Source organism: Ambystoma mexicanum, chromosome 3q (assembly GCF_040938575.1).
Source record: "Ambystoma mexicanum isolate Mex_15411 chromosome 3q, UKY_AmexF1_1, whole genome shotgun sequence".
Classification (NCBI taxonomy): domain Eukaryota; kingdom Metazoa; phylum Chordata; class Amphibia; order Caudata; family Ambystomatidae; genus Ambystoma; species Ambystoma mexicanum.
The window spans coordinates 1,225,516,237-1,225,532,931 of NC_090926.1; the positions used below are offsets into that span (position 1 = coordinate 1,225,516,237).

The 16,695-nt window shown below is 44.9% G+C and overlaps 1 protein-coding gene across 3 annotated transcripts in view; it reads left to right on the forward strand.

Moving 5' to 3' along the window:
- The window catches only part of MAST1 (microtubule associated serine/threonine kinase 1), a 1,484,042-nt gene that overhangs the window by 1,454,573 nt on the left and 12,774 nt on the right, over positions 1-16,695 (forward strand). The gene's annotated exons all lie outside the window — the stretch shown is intronic.

Below are 16,695 nucleotides of genomic sequence, written 5' to 3' on the forward strand. Positions count from 1 at the left end.
TTCTGAGTACAGAGGAAGGGGTTCCTTGTGCCACCTGTGTCATTCTCGTGCCAGAGAGATCAGGATCATTGTCGTTTTGCATTTTTCCACATTCAAGATCATTTTAGGGAGACGTGGATTCTGGAGAAAAGCATAAAGAACCACCCGAAGTCCAATTCTTTGTGCCTAGGTGCAAGGTATTGACATTTTGCATTTTATACTATCATAAAAAGCTCTGTAGCCATTCTACGCCACTGAGCGAAGACATCCCCCAGAAATGTGTCATTTAGGACGATTTTGTAATCTTAGCAGAACTACCTGTTAAGGTATCAGTCTGAATTTTCCAGATTTCCACAAACTGAATTCCTCTTACTGTTACATTTCTCACCCGCAGCCACACAAAAGCTGTTTAAGCCTCTCTCCGGAGGGTCCTAACCTTTGTTCCTCCCTGATTGTTTAGATAGCAAGTGATAGTTGTATTGTCCCAATGGTAGAAACACCTTGAGGACCAGAAGTACTGCCTTCTGATGTGTTAATACATCTCATTGACTAGGCTTCTTGTGTTGTCAGTTATCCATGTGCCCTCCCCAACCGTGCACAGACATATCTGTCTCCAGCATCCACTAGCATGGTTTCTTTCAATAGGGACTCCACAAAGCATGTTCTCCTATCGACACCACCAGTGCAGTGAGTCTGTGATTGATATTGTGATCCTGAACTTCGTGTCCCAAAAATCTGTTTTCTGAAAACTGTGTTCTTTGAGATGCTTCTGACTAGGGCTGGGCGATATATCGAGTTTTAGAGATATATCGATATATTTTCAAAATTGATATAGGATGAGACATTGTGAACATCGCGATATATACATATATATATATACATTATTACATATGCTACAATTTGTTATATACATTTTGATATCTACACAGCTGTGTGTATTCTCGAACAGAAAGAGGAACCCTGTATTTGCACTGATCAATGTCTTGTAAATAAAGGTGTTTGTGGCATTTCACATGTAGTTGTCGGCTTGCAACTGAGCATTTAAACCACATAAAAAATAGCAATACATATATCATATATCGCCTTTCAGCCCAAAAATAATGAGATGTGACTTGTGGTCCATATCGCCCAGCCTCCTGACAGTATCTCTAGTTCACAATGTCTAAAGCACAGTGAATATGCCGCAAGCCATTGATCCAAGAAGAGACAGTATCTGCCTTCTCTACCATTTCTGTCAGATAGAACACAGGCTCACCTGCTCATTGTTTTGTTATTAAGACATCTAGAAGTACATGGACTGTGTGAGTGATAAATGACATGGTTTTTGTCCGATTCATCTCTATCCCCAATCTGTTGAGCACTTGAGACGTATTCTGGAAGTTCTGTAGAGCCTTTCTACAGGAAATCGCTTTGATGAGCTGTTTGTCCATATATGGATTGACAAAAATCTTCCCTGTCTTCCTCAGATGTGCTGCCACCGCCACCATGTATGTTGAGATCACTGTTAGTGTCGGCCAGATAGATGGATCTTTTACTGGCTATTCTATAGATCCTACATGTCAGTGCCACATATTCGGTTGATTTGGGGAGACCATCATTAATTTCTCCTTCACCCACTTGATTGCTGTTTTCGTATATTCAAAGTATGTGGGGGTTGTCTCTGGCTATTCTTCTCGACAAGAAAGTAGCAGGAGAAGAGTCGTTGCTTCTTCTGGATAAGAGATAGAGATCTGTGGACCATCATTGTCATTGAATCACCCCTCTCCTTTTAGGAATGCTTCAAGGGAATTTATTTTAAAAATATCTTTATGTGCATTATTGACCTTTGTATGTGATTTCCTGCTAATTTAAGAGATGGGAAATTATGCTTCCTCAGAGCCTAATGGTAGGAAAAGTATTAGGGCGCCATTGTTTTAGGGCAGGGGTTGACTTACCCACCCCAGAATGCATTTGCTTTCTGCCTCTTTGGTTAGTAATATAATTTGTGCTGGCACTGCTGCTCATATATTAGTTAGCATCTTGGTGAGAAGAACCTTTTTCCCTATTGAATTTAAGAAGGATCTTTTTGTTCTTGGGTCACACCATGTTCCAAGTCCTGGCATCAGTTTTATCCTTTGACAAATCTCCGGATGTTGTCACTTCTCCCTGAGGGGGTCCCCCTTCCCATGAGGACAGGGAGGTGAGGCCACTACCCGATAGTCCCTTTGGGAGTGGTACTCAGTGGGTGGATCTCATTGGGCGTGAAGCTCCTTATGGGATTAGTGATGACCTCAGGAGAACATGGCCTCTCCATAGCCCACCTAACCCTAACACACCTTTTTACCCCCCCACTAACACTTTCCATAGTGTTTATATATGTTTCTGTCATGCCACCTATATAGCAAGTACTTGGACAAGGAAAAGCGTGGACTCCTAGTACTGAGACGGCAATGGAGAGACCAATTGGCTCACTGGAAGACCTAAAGATCAGTAATGGGACAAAGAAGCAGTGCGGAAGCATAGAGAGCACTCATGAGAACTTGCATGAACAGTCTAGTTGTTCCTGAAAGCTAATTGGGCAACACACATTTAAAGATAAAGCAGGAAACCATGAAGGAGAGAGAGGTCCCTTCTGGAGCGACCGTGAGCGTGCGGAACACTTGGCTCAGCAAAGGACTCAAGCAGTTGCAGGAGAGCTTACCGGAGAGTCTCTTACCTGGTTCGACGTAGAAGGATGTGTTGTAAAGTGCTTGTCCCCTGAGTTTCCAGAGAGAGTCAGTTAAGCCTGGGTGATGGGACCCGGTGGTTCTGCTCAAGGCATCTTAATGTAACTTGTAATAAAGATTTATGAAGAAACTTAAGAAGACTACAGAAGGTGAATTCTAACACTGGCAACCAGGATTACTGTAACAAAGAACCTGAGCAAAGAAGAAGAGGCTGCTAAGGGTGGAGCAGCAGAAGAGAAGGAACCACTGCCCCCCATACCCCCCGCACCCCGAGAATAAGAAAAGTAAGTCCCATCACCCAAGGCATAGAGAAAGGGGAGGAACCTGTGAAAAGATAAAGGGCATAGATTTCGAAGTAGAAGAAAAAGAAAGTGAAGGGGGAAGCAGAAACAGAGATTGAATCCAAAGATGATGCCTCTTAGGTGAAGCAGCAGGCCCCTAGCCTGGAGCAGGCCCCAAGGGTAGGTGTATAAGTCGATGCAAAGCACCCCAGAAGCCCCCAAAAGCAAGGGGGGGTGGTCTGAAGTGAAGGAAAGCTTCTATACAACTCAGGAAGGGGGGGGGGGGGTAAATTCCAACTCAGCCCCAAAAATAATAAGAAAAGAAAACGATGTGTGTAGTGAAGTGCTGGTAGGTGGTGTGTTTTACATGTGTGTGTTCCCATTGGAGAGGAAGGAGATGTGTTGTGAAGTGCTTGTAGGCGGTGTGTTTGGTATGTGTGTGTTGTCATTGGAAAGGAAGGAGATGTGTTGTGAAGTGCTTGTAGGCGGTGTGTTTGGTATGTGTGTGTTGTCATTGGAAAGGAAGTGGATGTGTTGTAAAGCTGCATGTCCCTGTATGTAAGAGCTGGTGATGTCATGTGGAATGTTTGGTGTTGAATGATGTGTGAGTGTTCCAGAGAGAGTCAGTTAAGCCTGGGTGATGGGACCCGGTGGTTCTGCTCAAGGCATCTTAATGTAACTTGTAATAAAGATGTATGAAGAAACTTAAGAAGACTACAGAAGGTGCATTCTAACAGGACCATCCGGCGAAGCAGAGCAGCGGACGTTCTGGTCCGCCAAGCATGAGGACCACACGGTTGCCGGAAGGTGCTGAGAATCTGCGAATGCTGTGGAGACACCGCAGCATGCCAGAAGAGCGGAGACGCCTGAAGCAGAGGTTGAACAATCCCATGACTGACCGGGCCAAAAGGGTACCAGATGGCATAGGCAATCCCACAGGTCTGGGTCTTGCATCCTTCTATAAAGAGTAACCTAAGTCATCTTCATAGTCACAGAATCTGGCGGAATAGTGAACCAGGTCTGCAGCACCAAAAGGGAAGAATCCCATGGGTCTGGGATCTGCATCCTCTTATGAAGATCAACCCGAGTCATCTTCATAGACTCAGTACCTGGCAGGATAGTGAAACAGGTCTGCCGCAGCTATTCAGGAGGAACACACAGCTCTGGGACCTGCAGCCATGAGATTGGGAACCATGTGAAATAGGAGCTTTTGAAGTGCAAAGCCACCCAGGTGAAGGGACGTATTCCTGCCTGAAGATGGTGTATGAACTGTGAATTTTGAAAGTCTGGGAAGGGCTTGGGGGAAGGGAATCATTCCACCCAGCCCTTGTGAACTGGAAAGCACGGAGGCCTCAGGAAAAGGAGACAATCCCCCCTGCTGTCTTCCATCTTGAAACCAGGAAAAAGAAGGCCTGCGGAAGGGAGTCATTCTCAAGACTCCATGAGGACATTGAGAACCATATGCCTGGAGAAGGGAGGCATTCTCCAGATACCCAATAGTGAAGTACAGCGATGTTCGAGAAGGAATAATGTTTAAGTTTGGACTTTTTTCTTTTGCATTGGTACTGAACCCTTAATACGCTACACGCTGGAACCTTGTTTCATATGTCACAGATGGCACAAGAATTACTGCAAGCCTCAGAGATGGTTCAGGAGTTTGTATTGAGTTTTCATTCAGCACTATTAACGTCTCTCTTTCGCTAAAAAGCACCACCTTCCTAACCCAGTAAATAGTGAATATTGACTCCTGCTGACTAAGTTTTATTTTACACTGGATATGAGGACCTAAAGGCAGGGTTTCTTTTCTAATTTAACTCCCTCAGGGACTTCTTAAACTAATCCAGCTCTATCCAGTTATTAGTGTTCTAAAGGGCTATGGGATTGTGCCTTGAAAATGCCCTGCTTGATTCAGTCTTTCTTCTACCAAGCTTCCTTCTCCTCTCCCTCTCTTTAACTCTCTCGCTACACTTCTTCTCCACCTGCCTCTACTCTCTTCCATCCTCTCTTCTTTCCCTCTGATGTCTCTCATACCTTCTAGGCCTTCCCTCCACCCTTTGATGTAACTACTACTCCCTCCTCTACACTAATACTCCTTAGTCCATGCTATTACTCCATACTTTGCACTATTATTCCATCCTCAACACTAATAGCCCCAACTACACACTTCTACTATAAATCCACCCACGTCCTACTCAAACACTCTCCTTTGACTCAGTGCCAAACACTTCATATTCACTCCTTCTACTTCCTCACTTAACCGCACCACCACCCTTTTACGTGCAGTCACAATGTAGTACCACTTGCACTCACTAACCAATACCTCACATTCTCTAGAATTTGCCTCGACACACTGCTGCTCCGTCCTTCCTCGTGCTGGTTTCTTGGTCTGCTACCTACACTGTTTCTAGTTGTTCCTTTTATGCTCCTCCTCCTTCCTTCATTGGATCATTGGTACTAGCCTATCTAACCCTGTGTATGCCGCGTTGGAGGAGTTGGAAATCGTTACAAATATCGAGTTAAGCTCCACCCACTTTCTTCACGCAGGAGGAATTGTGATGGCAACCAGGAATCTGAATGTAGTGGGCTTTGGTCCTGGCTCACCTGTAATAGGTGAGCATTGTTTGGGGGTTTGTGTCCACTGTGAAGGCATCATGAAAAAAAACACAGACAACAGATTCAGAGTTCAAACTAAAATGGTTTATTATTAAATGTCAGGATGGTTGGAGGTCTAACTTGCCCTATGCTAAGGTGGGATTTCCTTACCTAAAGAAACTAAGGATAGTCTGAGTCAGTAAGTTCAACTTAAAAGACTGTCTGTGTCCAAAACATATACTTGCCCTCACAACTAAAGCTAAACAAGGTGTAGACATGTCAGCATCAAAAGAAACAGTGCTCCAAATAAAGTTCTGAGCTTCTTCCAGCTCTGTGCTCACTTACTAGCTCTTTACCCAAGATCAAGACAGTTCCACAAAGTCTCGGGGTTTGCTATCCCAAGTTCAAGACAGTTACACAAAGTCTCTGTGTTTCCTTCCCCAAGGAGACAACACAGTTCAAAATTGGTCTCGGGATTCTCCTTCCCCAAGACACCAGCTTGCTCAGCTTGCCAACTTGTACTTAAGGTCAGTCTCTCAATATTCAAAACCAGTTATTGATAGTTCATACAGATTGCTTTCTTCTGCTTCACTTCAGCAATCTCTCTCAGGCACTTGTAATTAATTTCTGTATATTTCTTTGGCTTTGACAGCTAGGTTATACCTGGTCTAGGCGCAGTTGTCGGACCACTCGGTCCACCCATTACAGGTCATGTAACCGGTCACCCTAGGCTTGCTTGCCCACACAGGTTCTTCTGTAGCTTCACCTGTGTTCTCGTTCACACTTGGATCACTCTTTGCCAGACGTTTGGCTTTGCCTCAATGTGTTTCATTATTTGCCAGTCTCTGGACTTTGCCACAATGAGTTTTGTTATACACTTCACTTCGTGGTGATCTTTTCTCTTCACCACATTGCTCTCACACTACTCAACAATGTTCCATACTTACTTTATATTGCATTTAAGCAGATTTTCTCTTAACTTGCAATATATGAGGCCTCATTCTAAGTTTGCTAGTCTGGAAACAATAGTGCCGGTAAGCTCACCGGCACCCTTGTTTCCAGACCAGCAAACTACGTGTCTGCCTGCCGTTGCTGCTGTGCCCGACAGGTCTGACCCTGCCAGGCGCATCAGCCACAGTAGGCAGACTCCTCACGGAAGCGCTGGCACCAATAGCGACGATGCCGGCGCTTCCGTGTCCCCACTGCCATGGGTTTGGGGATTACATTTTACCGGCGCCTGACTTCCTAGGCCGCCGGAGTTGTAATCTCCCGGTGGCACTGGGATGTCAGGCGCCAGTAAAATATTATGAGTCTAGCAGCAACCCGCTGGTAGCACCGGCAGGGTTACCACCGGACTAGTAATGAGGCCCATATTATTCTTTGTTCACACCAACTTCTTGTTTGCACATTGGTTTCCCGACAGGACCACCCTTGGGTGCCAAGTACTCTGCAGGATTTCTCCCTCTGCAGGTCTCCCTACTGTTCTCTCTCTGATCTCTCCGGCTCCACCGTTTATACACCTGCAACCCATTTAACAGGCTGCAGGTGTGAGTCTTCAGACCCAATTGCCTGACCCCAATAAGTGAAGCACTCTAGACATGCCTGACACTTACACCAGTCTATAGGCTTCTTCCTCGTCTCAGTACTAGAAGGGTGAAAGGATATGTTGGTGTGCATTACTCCTAGTCTCTTTTTCCTCGTCCCACTACCATAGTGGAATGAATGAGAGGACAGGATTTACAACAGCCTATAAAGGCAGGGGGAGGGTGATGTTGGTTCTCATTTGGGAAAGCTGGATACCATGTCTTACCTGTGGATATCCTCTCCCCAATCTCCAAAGACCCTCCACCCAGGTGATCCTCCCTCTCATCTCCACTTCCATGGTCAGGATCCAAAAGCGATGGCATTTCCCTGCCTACCTGAGATGAGGATCCAAGGGGAGATGGTGGGAGGATACCCTCAGGTTTTTCTCACTACGCACATTCTTCCTTGGTGGTGTAGGGATTTTGCTGCCGGCTGTGGGTGTTCTCAACAGGTGCGGCAGACTGTAATGGACATGCTGTCTATGAAGTCTGATGCTGTGTCTCTCTCTCCATTGTCTCCAATAAAACCATCCCGATAATGACAATGGAAGGTTTCCTTGATATCTTGCTGATAGTGTGGGGGTGTGTGTGGGCTGTTCTCCTCTTGTTGCTACTCGTCCAGCTTAATCTCTTGCACGTAGACTCAAGAAAAAACCAGAAGAGTCTAGCAAGCATTTTGTTTATGAGGCAGGGCATGAGATAAAGCAGCAATGTCCAAATATAAGCTGGCACAAGTACAGGAATTTGTGTCCTCTCAACTGCTACCATCTTCCTCAGGTGTAGAACTGGCATAGGATTGTTCCCTGGTAGGCCTCACACCCATGACTGAGAGGTGTTCCCAACCCCTCTAGGTAAGGTCAGCATGCTGGTCTTGTCACGCATAACAGTGGACATTACACCATTCTAACAGTGGTAGCATATTTTTGCCAGTTTGCATGAAAGCGAGTAAGGCACTGTCGAACATGATGAACCCTATGATAAAATTGGACAGATAAAATTGGACATTGAACCATGTAAGCGTTTGGGAACATTTCTGTATGTATTCCATCACATGCAGACAAGAAGTTATAAGTAACTCTGATTGACCTACTATCACCAATCACAGCGTGGAGGCTGCAAAAACATGCACTTTCCCCTGACATTCGTTTTAGTTTCAATGTACTGATGCAGGGGGCCATTTCAACCATTGTAAGCACATCTTAGGGGTGAGATTGCCAGCAAGATGTTAATACACATTGAATGTTGAAAAAACTGGAGGTGGTTTGAAACATTGGTATTTATAGCCCACTTCACACGTGAACAACTGCAGATTTCATGGGGAAGGTGTGAAACATCCTTTTTTTCAAACTGCATAGCTTTTTCAAACTATTTTCCATAGTTCGCCCTACTGACTATAGAGATGGTCATGCTTAAGTGATTGGACACACTACACACTACATGCGCAACATTGGGGGAATGCTGTGACCCTGATTAAAGTATAGTTGCCCTGCACTAGATGTAAGAACGGTTTCCTATGCCAGCTTCTTCCCACATTTACTGACCTGCAGATAAAGTGGCCTTCCAGAGTTTAAAGTGAGAGCTCCCCCTTCTTTCCTATGTAAAGGATATGCCCAGCTCTGTATGTCTTTTCTTTTGTAGCTCATTTTATTATGTGACACCATCTCATGAAGAAGTATATGGGACTTCAAAAGCTAATGCATCTACCTAAAATGTTCAGTGCATTGCAAGGTATCAAAACTTGGTTTTTGTTAGATAGGTGTCCTCTATTAGTAATCATTCACTTCAGTTTAAGACTCCATAAATTAATGGCCTATTGAAAGAGCAGAAACCATAATGAGAATGTTTTTTTTTACAGACAGATTTCTAACATTCTACTATTGTAAAAGCACACATAGAAAATTACTTAACTCACCCAGAATGTTTTTGGGGATTAGATGTCCTCCTGATTTTTTCATTTCAGAAAAGAGCTGTCTGGAGTTATGATATATAAAATGAGTAAATAGAAAAAAGTCTATTGCATAAAGCTGTTTCAGATAGGTAGATTAATTAAGAGAAATATAAATATGGGACTGCGATCCCTCCTAAAGCTTAATGAAATTGGTAATTTAGGAACAAATAGATTTAGTAAGGCTCATTTTCACCGCTAGGTTTGGCAGAAATTGTGATCTGTAGTGGAGTTTTGCGTGTTACCATTAAATACACTTTGACCGCATCATAAATTATACCTTAGGCGTGACAACATCATGCCGCTTTGTTAGGGACAGTGACGCCTTAAAAGAAATTCGATTTAGAATTTATGAATAATATTGATTCTGATACTTTTGAAACTGCTTAGAATCAGATGCTGTGCATATAGTCTGACATCTAGTGGTAATCGCAGAGTATTTAATCTTTTTTTTTGAAGATCGAAAAGGGACATTGACCTTGGCATGTCTGTAACACTATCCCTACTGTGACATGTAGTGTACCCATGATCCCTCATGCATCAATGTCCGCAGATTGTTTTTGTCTGCTGTACTGGTCGGTAGCTTTAATGAACAGCTCGTGTTAACATGATTTATTGCTATATTTATTTCGTCTTCGACACATTCTCACGTCACCTTTTCTACGTTTCTTCCGGGAGAAAGTCTTGCTTAGGGTCAGACCTGGTTTTCTTCCTAAAGTTGTTTCCGAGTTTCAATTATCACAATCCATTAAACTCCCGGTTTTCTGCCCTACACCACACCATTCTAAAGAGGAGGAGCCGTTTCACCTCCTGGACCCAAAAAAGGCCCCTAAGTTTTTATATCGCGAGAACAGCCCAGTTCAGAAGAGCTGATGAACTCTTTGTGGCTTTTTCATTAGACCGCAAGGGCCTGGCTATAAGGCTATAACTAAACAAACTTTGTCCTGCTGGATCATTGTATGTATAGTGGAATGCTACCAGTCTGCAGGCAAAGAATTGCCAGCAGGCATCAGAGCTCACTCGGCATTGCAAAGAGGAGTCCCTGTTAGGGATAATTGTCACGCAGCAACATGGGCATCCCTCCATACCTTCACTAAGCACTACAGTTTGGATGTTGCTGTCATGGCCGATGCACGTTTTGCAGGGCAGTGTTGCAAAACCTTTCTTCCCATCTCCATCTACTACTGTGGGAGTCTGTCAGATTAGGCATCTATGGGAGAAAAGAAATCCATTGAAGGAGAAAAAGGGTGAAACTGAGGTATGGGGCGTAGTGACAGAGTTTATATACGATGACTGACATCATGTCTGGAACCGACGATCGGGTGCCGAGCAAGATGTATCGACGGCCGAGTCGAGGTCTACTGTGCCCCTTGTCGAAAGATTTACGAAGCAGCAGACCGGGAAGGAATATCTGTCAGATGGGGAATCTGCAGGAGAAGTATCCATAGTAAGAACATTACGTTAAATCTTTTCTCCTTCTATGTCCAAAACCAAGATGATGTGCCCCAAGATCCTGCTTCCCAGGACCCAGACGCATGGATTGATACGGATGACCAGGGGGTGCGGCCCCCTACTCCTGCTCGTGAGGCAGAGCCTGAGAATATTTGTTAGTTTATTAGGACACCACTCCTGTCTCACAGCCCGGGAGGCTTCCCCTATTGACGACCAGCTGCTCTTCAGTAATATTCTTCGGAAAGCAGCGGAGCATGTCAGGAGACAGTGTCTGACTCTGACTTTGTGGAGGCCATCCTCAAACAGAAGGTTCCTGTCAACCAGGCCATTCCTCTTCTCAACTCCATTAAGAAGCGTATTACCCCTTCTTTATTTCCCTTACTCGGGCAGTGAGCACCATGTATTGAAAAAAGGTTTCCATCCGTACCCCCTGATGCCTTCTATATTCACGTGGTCACCACAACCAGAAAGCATGCATGCGTTCCCTTGTCTTCTGCAGAGGCTCCTTCTGACAAAGACTGTAAGAAGCTCTATGCCTTGGGCAAAAGAATTACTTCTTCTGCGGCTTATAGCACCCCCATTGCCAATAACACCAAGCTTAGGAGCTTCAGTGATGTCCAGTGGGGTCTGGTGCAAGACGGACTTCCAATGTTCCTGAACCAGCTAAATCGCAGCTGCTTGCAATTGTTCAAGAGGGACGGCAAGTCACGCAAAATATTTTTTAAAACATGCTTGACGTCACTTAGATGGCTGGCAGAGTTCTAGCAGAAATGACTCTTTTAAAATGCTATGCTTGGCTTATAAACTCTGGGTTCAAAACCGAGGTGCAGGCCTCCCTTATTAATTAGCCCATATAAGAGTCATCTTTATCTTGAAAGGCGGTGGGCGAATCACTCGAGACAGCAAAGAAAGAACATGAGACACTTAAATCTCTCATCCATATTTCCGGGAAGCCATATGTGCGTCACAGGGTTTTCAATACCCGCCGTTCCTTTCGGGGACATTCCTTGGCAAGACCCGCACAGGGCTCTTATGGCTTGCTTTGGTACTCTGGCCAAGGAACGTCCAACGTCCAAGGAACCTCAACAGCGGGGGTTTTGGCATGGCAAAAGAAGAAGTAGGAATGCAGCCGCCAGAGGCTCCCCTGCCAACAAATGACTCTCCAGTCCAAGTCCCCTCCAATGCATCTCCAGTAGGAGGTTGGATAACATGTTCCACCCACGCATGGGAGGGGATCACCTCAGACAAGTGGGTGTTAAGAGCAGTCAGCAATGGTTATTGCATCAAGTTTCTTAAACTGCCTCATTACCACCTGCTAAAAAAACAGTGGAATGTGTCCAGATCATGTCCTCCTCTTTCAGGCAGATGTGGAGACCCTGCCACAAAGGGGAGCGATAGACTTTGATCCAGATCATCCAGTGAACAAGAGTATTTATTCAACATCCTACCCAAAAAGGATCTAACCATGCGCCCTGTATTAGACATGCACCCTGCAAACAAGTATGTCAAGCCTCAAAAATTCAGGATGACAACTTCCACTGCTCAAGCACAAAGATTACATGGCCACCTTGTATATGAAAGATGCATACTTTCATATTTCAATATTGCCAGCGCTCAGAAAATACCTAAGGTTCAAGATAGAGCACACTCACTATCAAATAAAAGTACTCCCCTTGGGCATTGCCACATCCCCGAGGGTTTTTGCAAAGTCCTGGCAGTGGCAGCAGCTCACTTGCGCAGACAGACCATTCCGGTGTACCCGTATCAAGATGACTGGCTCATAACAGGAGACACACATCAGGCGTGTCTAGAGAACACCCACAGGACTGTACACCTAGCCTTTCAACTGGGGTTCTCGATCAACCAAAAGAAATCAAGACTTGTCCCCAGCCAAGTAAAACAATTTCTGGGAGCCCAATTCGAATGAAGACAGACTTGTGTTCCCCTCCAACGAGAAGGTCCAAAACATGTTGTTCCAGATCCTTCATTATGTGGCCGGTCATCAGATAACCGTACGGAAGCCATGCAACTGTTAGGAATTATGGCATCCTGCATTTTCCTGGTTCCACAAGCACCATCTGCGGCTCTCAAGCCAATGTGTCAAGCAAGTGGTCAGTGGGACGATCTAGTGGTTGTCTCAAAAGCCCTTGTTCTATCACTGCAGTGCTGGACAATAGACAACTTTCTGAAGGGGAAATCATTCACCACCGCCGCAGTTGAGGCCACTCTCACCACAGACGCATCCCTATCAGGGTTAGGAGTTTTCCTTCTCCACCAGACAGCGCACGACACATGGTGACAATCAGTAGCGAACAAACACATCAACGTGTTAGAGCTACTAGCAGTGTTTAAAGCCCTGAAAGCTTTTCAACTACAACTACAGCTGCAAGGGAAGACCGTTCTAGTCCTAACAGACAGCCATTTTTATATAAACAAGTAGGGAGGGACACTCACTCCAGGGCTGTTCAAATTGTCACAAAGCATTTGGAAGTGGGCACTCAAACACACCATTTTCCTCCTGTCACAACACGTTCCAGGGGAACACAATCTTTTTGCAGAGGTCCTCTGCAGAGACGTTCGGCTACCCACAGAATACGAGTGGTATTTACACTAACACATTTTGCACATCATCTTTGTAAAATGGGGCATCCAGACATCAACCTCTTTGCAACACTGGAGAACGCACAGTGCCCAGGCTACGCCTCCAGGAATCCCCAGAAAATGTCCAAGGGAAACGGTCTCTGGATCAATAGTCCGGGAGATTTGCTTACGCTTTTTCCCTCACTACCCACCTCAACAGGATAATTCACAAGATGCACCAGGAACAAGTTACACTAAATCTGATAGCACCAATGTGGGCTCGCCAACCGTAGTTCTCGCATCTCATAAGAATGTAATTTTCCTTCCAGAGAATCTACCTTGCCCTTACAACTTTCTGTCCCAGGATCAGTCGACAGCACTGCAACCATGCCCTCAAACTCTCAAATTAACAGCATTGTTCCTGAAGTCAGAGTTTGGGCATCTTCAACTGCCTCAAAGATGTATGGACATTCTTAAAAAGGCACATAACCAAATACCAGACACTGTTATTCCAGTAAATGGAGACGTTTTGTCATTTGGTGTGGTACTCGTAACATCAACCAAATTGAATGTTCACCCACACACATAGGGCCTCATTACAACCTTGGTGCTAAGTGCACCAACTTTACCACCATGGTGTAAACTCCATTTACACCATGGTGGATGGCGGATTTACCGCCCCATTCCAAGGTGAGTGGGGCGGTAAATCCCCATTTCCCATTTTCCCTTCCCCATTCCCATTTTTGCCCCATAGGGCATAATGGGAGTGGGGAAGGCGCTAATTACGCCGCCGTAAATTACGGCGGCGTAATTAGCACCATGGCAGGTTAGCGCCATGGATTTTAACGCCTGCTAAAAGCAGGCGTTAAAATCAGAATCAGGCGTTAAGGGTTAACGGTGGCGTTAACCCTTAACGCCTGAGTTGTAATGAGGCCCATAGTCCTTTATCTAACTCACCTCTTAGACTCGGGGCTAGTTTCTAACTCACTGAATGTCCACCTTGCTGCACTCTCTCTCGGCTTACACCACCTCTCACAGCAAGATTTCCTGGTGGAAAGTCCTGGTAAACAAGGCTCTCATGGAAGGGGTGAAAAGACTTCACCCACCTATTTCTAATCCAATTCCTGGATGGGACTTGAATGTTGTCCTTAGCAAACTTATGGGCCCTTCTTTTGAGCCAATGCACATAGTTAGTCTTAAGACTCTGACCTATTAGACTGCTTTTCTGGTGGCTACTATTACTTCCATAAGGATAGTTAGTGAACTACAAGCACTTTCAGTTCAAGACCCATTACCCATTTGTTACTGTTCATAAGGATGAAGTGGTTTTGCGCACACATCCATGTTTTGTACTTAAATTAATTTCTAAATTCCATGTAAACCAGTCCATTGAACTTTCAATTTTCTTTCAGAATCCTACTAGCTCAGCTGAAAAAAGCCTCCATACACTAGAAGTTGGGAGAGCAGTGATGTATTACCTTTCATAAGGCAAAGCCACTTCGAAAGACAGATCATTTCTCCTTGTTTCTGTCATCTCTTTGTTTCTGTTGCCGCTGGTAGTGTGACAGATCCTGTATTTAAGTCAGCAATCTCCAAATGGGTAGGTAAATGTATCCAAATGTGTTACTCTCTGTCATAGAGAGCTTTACCCTTCATGCCTAGAGCACATTCTACTCGAGGCACAGGAGCTACTATAGCTTTCATTGCAAATATTCCTCTAGATGCTATTTGCAAAGCAGCAGCCTGGAGTACTGTGCACACCTTTACATGACATTACTGCTTTGATGCATTTTAAGACAGATTCTCAGGTGTATCAGGCGGTGTTAAGACATCTCTTTGCTGCTATTCCTTCACACATCCCACCACCATCTCCTGGTACTGCTCGCTAGTCTCTGCACAGCATGTGATTGTAAGCAGATTTACAAGCATCAGAAGACATACATTATTCATCGTAATCGTATATCCGGGTGCTTGTAACTGCTTAGATTCCCATGCACCCACCAATCCTCCTCTCTTGGAGTTGAAGGAACATAGACATCTTTCACCTTCTTTTCTTCTGTACTCTCTGACGCATTCCCTTCAGGCAGAACAAAAACAACTGAGGGGACCTTGACACGTGAGGGATCATGGGTACGCTACACATCACAGTAGGGACAGTGTTACAGACACGCCCATGTCTACGTCCCTTTACGATCGCCGAAAGAAAATGCAATACTCTGTGATTGCCACTAGATGTCCGACTGTATGCACAGCATGTGAATCTAAGCAGATACAAATACCAGAAACACCATTACGGTGAGTAATGTATGTCTTGTGGGCTCTTATTCCTGCCTAAGGCTTCAGTTAATTGATAACTTTCCGGGTTCGGCAGAAACAGTGATTTGCAGTCACGCTTCACATGCTAGCCTGCTGCCGTAACAATTGCGAATACCACGCCATGCCGATATGTTTGGCAGGATGATGTCAGCTGCTAACTTTGGTATTGGCGTGGTGATGCTGTAATAAAAGACTACATTTAATTGTACCTGGCACGTTGACTACAATTCTGGATAGAGTTAAAATAATATAATGTGGCTATTGCAATATGATAATTATTATGAGAATAAAAAACGATAAACAGGAAAATCTAAAAAAAAACTAGGAAAAATGTAAGGAGTGGAAGCATCTCTCTAGCAGAAAATAAGATCCCTGAAGTGTAAATTGTTTTAAAACAGGTTTTATAGTTCAAGTGCCAAAACGATACTACAGTACTACAATTAATTAAAGCATGAACATATATGCAGGTAGACGTTTTGCCAATAAACGAGATCCCTGTGCTGCAGAGACATAATTATAATTAGCATGGCGAGGCGGCTAGAGAAAGAGGGACGCTAGCTCCAGCCTCACCGAGGCATGGAACGGCCACACAGAACCTCAGCAAAGCCACTAGAAGCTGCAGAAGACGGGATCAGCAGAGCTTTCCGGTAACCCCAGATATCCACTAGCCCACCATGGACTTGGAAAGGGGATGTCCCCGGATTTACTCCTCGGGGTCACGGAAAATGCAACCCTAAAAACAAACTTTCGACTCCTTTCAGCAATGCCAGACCTCCCAGGCAGCAAGCCCGCACAGAGAAAGTAGGCAGGGCCAAGACGGTACACACACAGTGAGGCGAAGAAAGCAAGCGGATTGGATAGGGACAGTTGACCAACACTCAGAAAGAGAGGGATCCCAACTTTGGGGACAGGAAACAGGAAGTGTGGGTGAATGTGGTGAGATTAGAGAAGGAGGACGTCAACTAAGAGACCAGTAGGAGAAAGGAGGGAGCGGTGGATTGTGGAGATGAGTTTTGGAGCAGGTAAGGGATTGGTTTAGGCTTATTAGTGGTTCTGTAGTGTGAGTGTGCAGGTTTGTCAGGCGAGTGATTAGGAAAGACGGGGTGAAAGGAGGGTGACTGAATAGTGGAGTGGGAGAAGTGGTCTGAGTGGTAGTAGGTGTGGTAGTAAAAGTAGTAGGATGGAGAGGAGTAGTAGTTGTAGTGTAGAAGGAGTGGTAGTATTAGGGAGAAGTAGTCATAGAAGGGCAGTGGTGGTAGTGG